The sequence below is a fragment of the Panthera tigris genome, chromosome A3 (assembly GCF_018350195.1).
Source record: "Panthera tigris isolate Pti1 chromosome A3, P.tigris_Pti1_mat1.1, whole genome shotgun sequence".
Classification (NCBI taxonomy): Eukaryota; Metazoa; Chordata; class Mammalia; order Carnivora; family Felidae; genus Panthera; species Panthera tigris.
Window position 1 is genome coordinate 57,179,061 of NC_056662.1, and position 11,597 is coordinate 57,190,657.

Genomic DNA, 11,597 nt, shown 5'->3' on the forward strand with positions numbered 1-11,597 from the left:
CTGGAGTTGTGGAACCAGTCTGCTTCGGAGCAATTGATGAGTTTTCCACAATATCCTTTTTTTTTTTTTTTTTCTTTTTCATATGGTTAGCAAATAATGGAAGTTTACAGTATCTCATAGAATATGTTCCTCAAAGCAACACTGCTTGGTATGTCAGACTTGTCTGCAGTCAAAATCTATTGTTGGGCAAATGAACAGAATCATCTTGAGTAAAGGCTGAAGGCAAGCATACATTCAAGTCGAGTCCCCGGAGTCCTGATTCTCAGAATATACTCTTCTGATTCCAAAATCAGTGCCTGCTCTACTTAACCTCCTGAGGGAAACTTACCCTCAGCTCACCCCTGGGAGGGACAATGCTAAGGCATTGGTTTAAGATACCAATTAACAGGGCGCCTGGGTGGCTCAGTTGGTTGGGTATCTGTCTTTGGCTCAGGTCATGATCTCCTGGTTCATGGGTTCCAGCCCCAGGTTGGGATCTGTCCTGACAGCTCAGAGCCTGGAGCCTGCTTTGGATTCTGTGTCTCCCTCTCTCTGCCCCTTCCCACCCCCCCCCAAAAAAATAAAGATTTTTTTAAAAAATAAAAAAAGAAAAGATATCAGTTGACTAACTTGAAAGGAAATTAAAGAATCCATTTATGTGAAAACCTCAATGAAAATTATAAAAGTAATTAGGTACAACAGATCAGGTGGATAGCAATGTGTTTGCTTCTCTGTATAGGTCACTCTTTCCAGAGGAGTTCTTGCAAATCCTCCTTCAACAAATGAAACATTTTCAATTCAAAAGTAACCTTTCCTCTCCTAAAATGAAACTGATAGCGCAATCATCTCAACCTACCTGAGTTCCAGAACTGAGCACGGCTGATCTCTGAGGCTAGGACATGGGAAGTCCTCTTAAACATTTCCAAATGAGTCAAAGCCTTGTATTTTAAACCTTAAATATACAACAACTCGATATCAAATTTGTTGTGACAGTGGGAGGTACAAAATGGATGAACCTGGTAAATAAGAATGATAAGAAACCAGGACAAAGACATTTCCTACCATCTCACTTAAGGGGGTTCCTTGTATCCCTTCTTGGAAAGAAAACTGGAAATTCATGCAGAACCAGACAGCACTTCACTTCTAAGTTGATTAATACACTATTTGCTTTTGAAGTTTTACAATTTTAGAAAACAGTGTATATTTCCTGTTTATGCCACAATGTCAGAGAGAGAACATTTTCCTCCTTCTGGGTTTAGAGCATTGAGATTATCCAGATACACTGTTTGCAAAGATACTTGACATGGCTTCCACAGAAATCAAGTTTCCAATATCAAGAAAGTTTTACTCCCTGACACTAATTTTAAATGCATATTTTATGATATGCATCTAGTATACTGAATGCTCTTCTAGGTTAGAATAATTTTATGAAAAATAATGTAATAGCTTTAAAGAGATAAGTATAACTTAGGCCAACTAACAGGTATATATAACAACATATATACTAAGTAGTTTCCTATATTAAAATAATGATGATAGTGGTAACAATAGAACTCTCTTATGTATTGTAACAGTGTGTGACTGATAAAATAGACAAACAGACTAAAAACATGCAAAGAGAGATTCATTGATGAAGGGCAGGATGACTTCATCAATATAAATGACTCACATGTGCATAATCACTATGCAAATTCCTAAAAATGCAATGTCATGTTGCATTGAGATTTCCTAAAAACTCTTTTTTTTATTATTTATTTTTATTTATTTATTATTTATTTAGAGAGCATGGGGAGGGGGCAGAGGGAGAGAAGGAGATAATTTCAAGAATCTCTGTGCTGAGCACAGAGCCTGATGAGGGGCTCAATCCCAGGACCCTGGGATCATGACCTGAGCCAAAATCAAGAGTTGGACACTCATCCAACTGAGCCAACCAGGTGCCCCTCCTAAGAATTCTATTGAGGAAGTAAAATTACCCTTCTATAAATATTCCCTTCTCTAGAGTAGTTGACCAAATATTAGACTTAATTGTTTTTCGGTGTTTATTACTGTTAACATTCCTGTGATGGTTTCACATAAATTTTATACCCTTACTGATCATATTTCTATCTTGAATTGTTCTTTCATTTTATAAGTGTGAATACCTTTTCTATCCTAGAGTTAGTTGAAAAAAAGTGATATACACATGCAAATGGGTGAGTGGCAAAAAAAAAAAAAAAAAAAAAACCAAACCCACACTAATCATGAATGTGTATGATACTTATGACAGGCTCTATGTAGGTACATTTTTACAACTTCACAGACCTCCATTTCTTTATTTCTTCATATATGAAATTAGAGTAATGGTGTCTACTTTGGAGAGCTGCTGTCAGGATTGATTGCAAAAATGTATGGTTAAGTACCCAGTGCAGTCTGAATAGAGCACACTCTAAATAAATATCAACTCTCCTCCCTACATAGTCCCTGGAGGGCCCTGGAAGCTCCAGTATCACATGGCATAGTGCCTGATGACCATTGATACTGCTCAATAACACTTGGGTCCTATCTGAATTCCAATGAATCCTAAGAATATACATATATAGATATATATATAGATAGATAGATAGATATACACACACAGAGATATGTATATATTTACATATATATATACATACATATGTACATATATATGTACATATATATGAATATACGAATACATGTACGTACATATGTATGTATATATGAATATATATACACATATATATGTACGTATATATGTGTGTATATATACGTACATATATACATACATATATATGTGTATGTATATATATATGTGTATATATACACACATATATGTACATATATATGTATATTCTTAGGATTCATTGGAATCCATATATATATATATATATATATATATATATATAATTTTTAAATGTTTTATTTTGAGAGAGAAAGTATGCAAGTGGAGAAAAGGGCAGAGAGAGAGGAGAGACAGAATCTCAAGCAATCTCTACGCTGTCACAGGGGAACCTGATGCTGAGCTCAGTCCCACAAACTGTACCTGAGCTAAAATCAAGAGCCAGATAGTCAACCAACTGAGCCAACCAGGCACTACAAGAATATATATTTAGACTTGGTATCATTTCACGTACATAAATTATGCTGGTCTGAAATGGTGAAAATATAACCTCTTCACAGATGTGGTGAGGAAATGAAATTCTTTGCCTTTATAGATTTAAGGGACTTAAATTTTCAATGATTCAAAATCAGCTTGTGCTCTTACTTCCATTTTTCTAATTACTTAGGCACTTATGGAAATAACCAGAAGGAAATAAAAATAACGGGGTGAAGGGTGATTGGCCAAAGCACCAGTTTATATTGTGTTCTGAACCTACCATTTTCCTTTGAATGTACAGATACATTGGCCATCGGGGTGCCTGGGTGGCTCAGTCGGTTAAGCATCTGACTTTTGCCCAGGTCATGATCTCACAGTTCATGGGTTCAAGCCCCACATGGGGCTCTGTGCTGACACCTTGGAGCCTGGAGCCTGGAGCCTGCTTTGAGTTGATTCTGTGTCTCCCTTTCTCTCTGCCCCTCCCCTGCTCATGCTTTCTCTCTCTCTCTCTCCCTCTCTCTCTCTCTCTCTCACACACACACACACACACACACACACACACAAATAAATAAACATTAAAAAAAAAAAGATACATTGGACATCAAGAATCACAAACTTGAGGGGCACCTGGGTGGCTCAGGCAGTTAAGCTTCTGACTCTTGGTTTCAGTACAGGTCATGATCTCAAGGTTGGTAAGATCAAGCCTCTTGTGGGGCTCTGAGCTGACAGAGCAGAACCAGCTTGAGCCTTTCTCTCTCCCCTCTCTGTTCCTTCCCTGCTCTCTCTCTCTCAAAATAAATAAGTAAACATTAAAAAAAAAGAATCGCTAACTCCAATTAGATCTGCAAATAAAATAGTTTAAGTTTTACTAAACTAAATTTTAGGCCTATTTAGATTTAAATTCAGGCCTATGCAGGTTTGAGTTTTAGATTAAATTCGTGCCTAATCGGATTCATTTCCAACTACTCAAAAACATGGACGCAGTTACCACGCTAAGGAGTTAACGGTTCAATTATCCAGGAACCCTGTGTAGTCCTTGAAACCAAACGTTAGCAGAAAGGACTTCCAACAAACATTTAATAGGAAAACATACACTATGGCCACCAAAGCAGCTGCCTGTGCAAAGTTACACTGGCCTGGACCCTGTTTTCCCGGATGTTTGTGTTTAGTTGTTACATCACAGGTATGAGCCAGATGAATAAACTGAAGCCAGTCGAATCACTGAAACGGAAGGGGTCAGGTGCCTTTTCAGTAATGCTTGCAATGGGGGGTGACAGTCCCCACAATGCTAAATAGTAGAAGGAGACACATAAGTGAAATGTCCATATGTCCATTCTTTTTAAAAAAAAAAAATTTAAGTTTATTTATTTTTGAGAGAGTCAGAGAGAGCAAGCGGGACAGGGGTAAACAGAGAGGGAGAAAGAGAATCCCAAGCAGGCTTTGCGCTGTGAGCTCAAAGCCTGACCTATGGCTCGAACTCACAAATCATGAGATCATGACCTGAGCCAAAACTAAGAGTCAGACGCTGACCCAACTGAGCCACCCCGGTTCCCCAATATGTCAGTTCTAAGGAATAGCATCTCCAATTTCCCTTCTTTCACTAACAAGTCTCTGGGTATCTGACCAGAAAAGGAAGGGTCTGAAAAAGAAAGAGCTGGGTCTTCCTCTTATGGGAAAAAAAACTACACACACACACACACACACACACACACACACACACAGTCCAACGCCTGCATTTACAGAAGAGAATGAGTTCTTAAAAAAATGCACTGAATTAATAAAAAAAAAAAAATCAGTGCCATATCCAAAAAAAGAATTCTGACCTCCTGACTTGTAACTTGATCACTTCCCATTCAGCTTAATAATCCTGGTAGCATGATGGTCCAACCAGTTTAACATACCTTGAACATTTCTGGGTATCTATCTGGGATTAACTAGAAATTTTCCTTATGAATGTGTCATCTAAATAAAGATATTACATGAATAAAACATAATCACAGATGCTGTTGAGACATAATGAGATTCCATACTACTGGACTGTCATTATGAAATATTATGTTTTTATCAAAGAGGGTGAGATTGCAGAGGACAGAATTAGCTAAGGACAGAGGAGAAGGTAAAATGAATTTTCTGATCCCAAAGAATACAGAACAGCCTGGTCTACCTTCTACCTGCAGAGAAAGAATTGTGAAGTTATTGCTGATCTGCCATGAAAATACAGGCTCACTCAGAAGTTGAAATCAAATCTGGCTAAATCCAAGAACTTGATTCCGTGACACATACACACACCCCTACATCAGCCATGGCCTGGATTCTCAGCAGGGAAAGCCAATAAGGGCCTGTATGGACCGCAGTACCTGCTGCCTTCTGTGCCCTATTTTCAAGACCCATAACCTTGCCTGCACCTCTTAGGGAAAACAGCTGTATGGAGGCTTCAGTGCCCAAGGACGAGTGTTCCCACTTGGTAAAAGCATAGGAACAAAGGTCAGCTGTGATAAGAATCTCCATAGTTGTTGGGGTGCCTGGGTGGCTCAGTCGGTTAAGAGTCCGACTTCGGCTCAGGTCATGATCTCGCGGTTCGTGAGTTCAAGCCCCGCATCGGGCTCTGTGCTGATGGCTCAGAGCCTGGAGCCTGTTTCAGATTCTGTGTCTCCCTCTCTCTCTGACCCTCCCCTGTTCATGCTCTGTCTCTCTCTGCCTCAAAAATAAATAAACATTAAAAAAAAAAATTAAAAAAAAAAAAAAAAAGAATCTCCATAGTTGTTGATAGGGAGGAAATAAAGTCAGGAAAGAAATCTCAACCCAGTTTTTTCCCCCATTCTGTATTTACTCACTTAATGATGTCCTTACTCTTTCTCAAACTTCATGTAGCTGTCTATTGACAAGTGGAAAATTTTGTAGTCATCTGGATGAATGAAGTAGGACAGTCATGCTCCCATTTCTGTACGACTCTCTACTTGTATGTAAAGTCCATATTATGAATTGTATTTGCAGGTGTAATACACATGCTTAAATACAAGTCTATATGTTTATGTGTTTTGTCCTCCTCTTTATATCTCTGCAAAAGAGAGTAAGGAAACCGAAATCACACCTTAGGATTGGCAGGGACTCTGCCATGTGCTTTTCACAGATTTTTCTCCTGATATATCTCTATTTTCCTTCTCTTTTCTCCTCCTTCTGTTTTTCCTTCTTTTCCTTTCCTTCTCCTCTTCCTTCTTCCTTGTCCGTCTGCCTCTTCCCCTTCCCTCTCTCTAATCTGTCTTTCCTCTCAGATACACAGGTACACACATGCACACATATATGAAGCCATGTGTAAGAATTAAATGGCAATCCAGGGGTGCCTGAGTGGTTCAGTCAGTTAAGCATCCGACTTCCACTCAGGTCATGATCTCACGGTTCATGAGTTCGAGCCCCGCATGGGCTCTACATTGAGGAGGAGCCTGTTTAGGATTCTCTCTTCTTCTCTTTCTCTCTGCCCCTCCCTGGCTCATGCTTTCTTTCTCTCTCAAAATAAATAAACAAACTTAAAACATTTCAATGACAATCTGATGACAACAAAACTATATCTAACTTCTCTCTCTCTTTCTCTCTCTCTCTCTCTCCAGCCACACAACTTTTCTGCATCTAAACAAAGGAAGTGTTGCTTTTCTTTATAATTTTCTTTATAATCCACTCCATGTCCCCTGGCTCCAGGCTTTTATTGTATTTCATCTGGTCAGAAAGTGCCCTTGGATTCTTCTCAGCTTCTTCCTATCATGAGGCTCCCTTGCCACAGTCCTAGAGAGGTGATATTATAGGATCCAGGCTTGTAAAAATGACAAGGAAAACCTGGAACTTAGCCATCAAAGGGGAAAAAAGGACATGTCCATTTACCTGAAATGAGTGGTCAAGCTGCGTTCATAAGAACACACTTTTTGGCTTATATTTAAATCATCCTTAACAATTGCCATGACTCACTGCCTGAGTCATAGATATGTTGTGAAGCCAACCAAAATATATGAAATGGTCTGGCTCATTCCCCTTGTGTATATTCAACTCAAGGTGAGAGGTAGGTTACTCTTCAAGAATGCCTACGGTGCAATCCGGCTTCCACTGTTTAAGAACCAGTTTTTATAAACCTGTTTTTAAGACCTGTTGTTTAATTCATAAATGTCAAACAAAGCTGTAAAACCCGTTCCTCTATTTGGGCTGTACTAAGAGGAGCCTTCTGGTATACATCTTTTCATCAGATGATGTAGTTTCTCTGTAAGTAGACCTACATTCCTCTAGTGGTACTTGGGTTCTACCTTTTATACCTAAATTGCTGTCTGTGTAAATAACTCATGACTGTGGTTGATAAAGATGCTTTATCGTAACTTATTAATTTAAAGGAACGCTCCTGTTTTCCATCAACATCTCAGTGTGTTTCTGTCCTGAGATGTATTACACTCTACAAAGTGGGAATATCGGCTTGATCATCAGGCATGGTTGTGCCTTGATCCAAAAGGCTGTGGTTGAAAGGACACCCATTTAAAGGTGTATCTCTTAATTGGATGACTTAACATAGTAAACATTGGTCCATATAATTTTTTTTCAAAAATTTTTGAAGTATCACGGTAAATTAGCATATATACAGGATATGTCCCTAGGTATCAGACATAGAGAATAAGATCAGCAAATAAATTCACCATGGCCATTGAAGTCACCTGGAAACAAACATAAGAATATCAACAAGAGACAGCAACTGAACATGCATTGTTATGGGAAACCCATTTTTTCTTTCTTTACTATTGACCAAAGAGTTGATTATTTTGGGGAAGCTGATAAAAAATAACTAGAATTCTGGGGGCTCCTGAGTGGCTCAGTCAGTTAAGCATCTGACTTCAGCTCAGGTCATGGTCTCACGGTTCGCAGGTTCGAGCCCCGCATCGGGCTCTGTGCTGACAGCTCAGAGCCCAGAGCCTGCTTCGGATTCTGTGTCTCCCTCTCTGTCTCTGCTCCTTCCTTTGCTCATGCTCTCTCTTTCTCCCTCTCAAAAATAAATAAAACATTTTAAAAAGTAACTAAAATTCTGATTTTTTTCAGTCAATTCCAAGAAAAATTTCAAAAATACAAAATAAGGAGTTGGTTTTGAGCAAAAGAAATCCAATATCCTCAAATCTCTTGTTCCGCTGTTTTTCTGGCAGGCACTGCACTTCACAAAGGGAGGCAAGGTAAGTACATTTTTTGTTCTGTGTGCTTAATGTATAAAGTATCCCCACTTCCCTCAAGAAACAGTATCATATCTAAAACACTTTGACGAACACTGAATATTAAAATATTATATGACACTACAGAAATCAAAAGAAGCAGACACAAATGCATGCTCTTCAATTTCTCAATATGTTCAGAATATACCACAGCATTGATAATATGAAGACAAATATTTGGATTTATTTTTAAATTGAAAATTCTTCTGGTTGTTCTTCACTGAGGGGCGTTAGCGGTGAAGAGGTGATCAGCTTGCCGCTGAACGAAATGTGTCTGGCACGTTCTTGGTGTCTCTCCTCCACCTGAGTAAATCAAGCCGAATGTCTGCTTTTTCTTTGTGTGTTCCCAAGTCTGGTGGAAAACAGCAAAGTCATTAAGATGTGAGACATGACAAATTCACAGTCCCCCACCACTCCTGGGACCTTAACGCTGCCGGGAGAACAATGAGGTTTTCTTCATTTTCTCTCCCAATTTTTGTTGTTGTTTTTGTTTTTGTTTTCAAACCTTCACTTTCCTAAAGAATAATGCTTCACCTCCTTCCCATACCACTCTATCCTCCTTAAAGAGAGAGAGAGAGAGAGAGAGAGAGAGAGAGAGAAACCATCAAGAACTCTCTCACCCACACCGTATCAACCGTTCATTTGTTTCCATACTGTCTCTTTATCTTGTCCTACTGGGGGGTGGGGGTGGGGGGCAATTCCTACCCAAATTTTGTTCTTGTATCTGAGCTTCGAATTTCATTCCCTTGGGTCTTATCAGGACCATCACCATATTGATTTTTCTCTTGTTCTTTGCCATTTAGTCTCTCCCTCCCTGAAAGCAGGCATACACTCTTCCTCCATGATCTTCCTTCCTATGGCCTTGGCTGCACATTCTTAGCTTCCCTGGCAAGATCCCTTCGCCTGCCCGCCCTTTCCTTGTTGAGCTGTTGGCTGATATCCTTCCTCATTCCGCCCTCTTCGTGTATTCTCCATGAGCATTTTCACCTTCTCTGCTGGTGTCCAAGTCCGATATACCCATGACACATAAATCTACCACCAGCCCTAAATTCTCTACTAAATTTCAGACTCATGTTTACCTCTAACTGCAAAACAGTGCCTCCTGGATATCTCACAAGTGTGAAAAATGAGACAGTAGGCCCCAAACAGAGGCACTTCTGCTAAGTCCCATGTCACGGAAGCAAGACTTAATTTAATTACAGTCTCAGCTCTCCCAGAAATGGAATCTTAAACCAGTCCATCAGGAATCACCTAACCGGCACTAATTAGGTAATCTGCCAAAGAAAGCCCTGTCATCCCCCAAAGGAAAGTAACCCTGCTATAACTTTGCACATGCTAATGTGCCTCTTTCCCACCTTCCTTGTTCCAACTCCTTTCTGCCCATGTAAGTCTTCCATTTTGTAAGTTTCCTCAGAGCTTCTCTCTGTCTTTTAGATTGGATGCCACCTGATTTGAATTTTGACTTTTGCTTAAATAAGCTCTGAAAATATTTAACATACCTCAGCTTATCTTTTAACACAGGTAACTCAATATTTTAGAATAAAATTTTTTATCTATTCCCCCTATCAATCCAACATGACCCTTTCCTCTAATTCTGATTTCATTAAGTGTAAAACCATCTGTTGGATTAGTCATGAAACTTGGGCACTATTCTTGATTTCTCACTCTCCCTCATCCTGGACAGAGTAAAACTCCAAGCCCTTCCCCCGGGGCTCCAAAATATCACTGGAATCTATCCACATGTCTCCACCTCTGCTGCGTCTACGCTGGTTGATGCCCTGCTTCCTCCAGCTTAGACATTGCAGTAGCCTCCCTGCCTCCTGTTTCCCTATGTCTTCCATCCACTCTTCATTCTGGGCCGCGGTCACCTCTCCACTGAAACTCCACTCAAACTGCATCTACCTACTGTCAGTTCTAAGTCAGCTTGCCCTCCATTTGTTGGTTAGGCTTTAGCTTAGATCTCATTTTCTTTGTAAAACCTTCACACCATGACTCTGGGTAAGGCTGTCCTTCCGATGGCCCCCTAAAGCATCCTATTGAACTGAAATTTCCTACTCAGTTGTCTGTATCCAACGCTGAATTTCATAAGTTCTGTCTGTCTTGATCACCCTTGTGGTTCTAGAACCTGGCACCCAGTACCTGGGATAGAGGAAATATTCTAAATAATTATTGAATAAATTCCTGAATTTGTAAATAAATGGTTTTAGGACTAGTTGAATACTAAATAGAATAAGTTGGGCTGAGGGAGGGAAATCAAACACTCAGCAAGGCAGTTATGAGGGCAAAATGGTCGATGGATTATTCCTAATGTCTCTTTTCCATCATAAATTCTTTAAAAATGTGTTTACACACTTACGACTTTTACATGTTTGCAACAGATTTCACTGAGTCTTATTCTTCGCTTTTCCCTGTATCTATGCCACTTGTCAAGTAATTTTGCAAAGCTTACTAACCATGGGCAGGGCACGTTTCCCACCTCAGCTCTGATTTCAACCATGACAGATGCTTTGGTCCACAGGTAGATGTGAAAGTAACACAGTGTTGGTCTGAGTCTAAGACCCAAGAGGTCTTGCATGTTTCTGCTGGTTTCTTTGTGCCTCAGCCACCGCCATGAAAAGAATATGGCTGTGCCAATGCACTGGTTCCAGGAGGAGAGTATGAGACCCAGGGAGCAAAATGATGCAGCCAAGGTGCTTCAGCTGACCCCAGCCTAGGTCAGCTGACCCCAACTGACTTGTAGCCTTGGTTTCTATATAAATGCTTATTGTTTGAAGTCACTATGTTCTAGAATAGTTTTTTATACCAAACTTTCGTGGTGGCAGTAACTGCCTGGTCTATCTGCTACTTGAATGTTTGGGTATTCCATAGATGGTTATGAAACGTACTTGCCGTTGTCCATTAAAAAGTAATAGTTTTGGAAAAAATATTTACGGTACATACATCTAACGAAAGAGTCGAATCCAAAATACATAAAGAACTGTGCTCACTTTGGCAGCACATCTACTAAAATGGAATGACGCAGAGTAGATTAGCATGACCCCTGTACACGGATGACATGCAAATTTGCAAAACACATAAAAAAAACCCCTCATAATAAAAAGTACAAACAACCCAATTTAAAATGACACCCCCCCCACACTTGAACAAATATTTCACAAAACACGGTATGCAAATAGCCAGTAAGCAAATGAAAACGTGCTCAACGTCATTAACCATAAGAGGATGCAAATTAAAACCATGGTGAGATACCTTTCACAGGTGCTAGTGGGCTATTCTCAAAACACCTAACAAAACAG

The 11,597-nt window shown here is 39.7% G+C and overlaps 1 non-coding gene across 1 annotated transcript; it reads left to right on the forward strand.

Annotated features, from left to right (window-relative positions):
- The first annotated feature begins 11,280 nt into the window (after positions 1-11,280).
- LOC122237491 lies at positions 11,281-11,386 on the forward strand. Its single transcript, XR_006216102.1, has one exon. It is a non-coding gene; the product is annotated as a U6 spliceosomal RNA (small nuclear RNA).
- Positions 11,387-11,597: the final 211 nt, after the last annotated feature.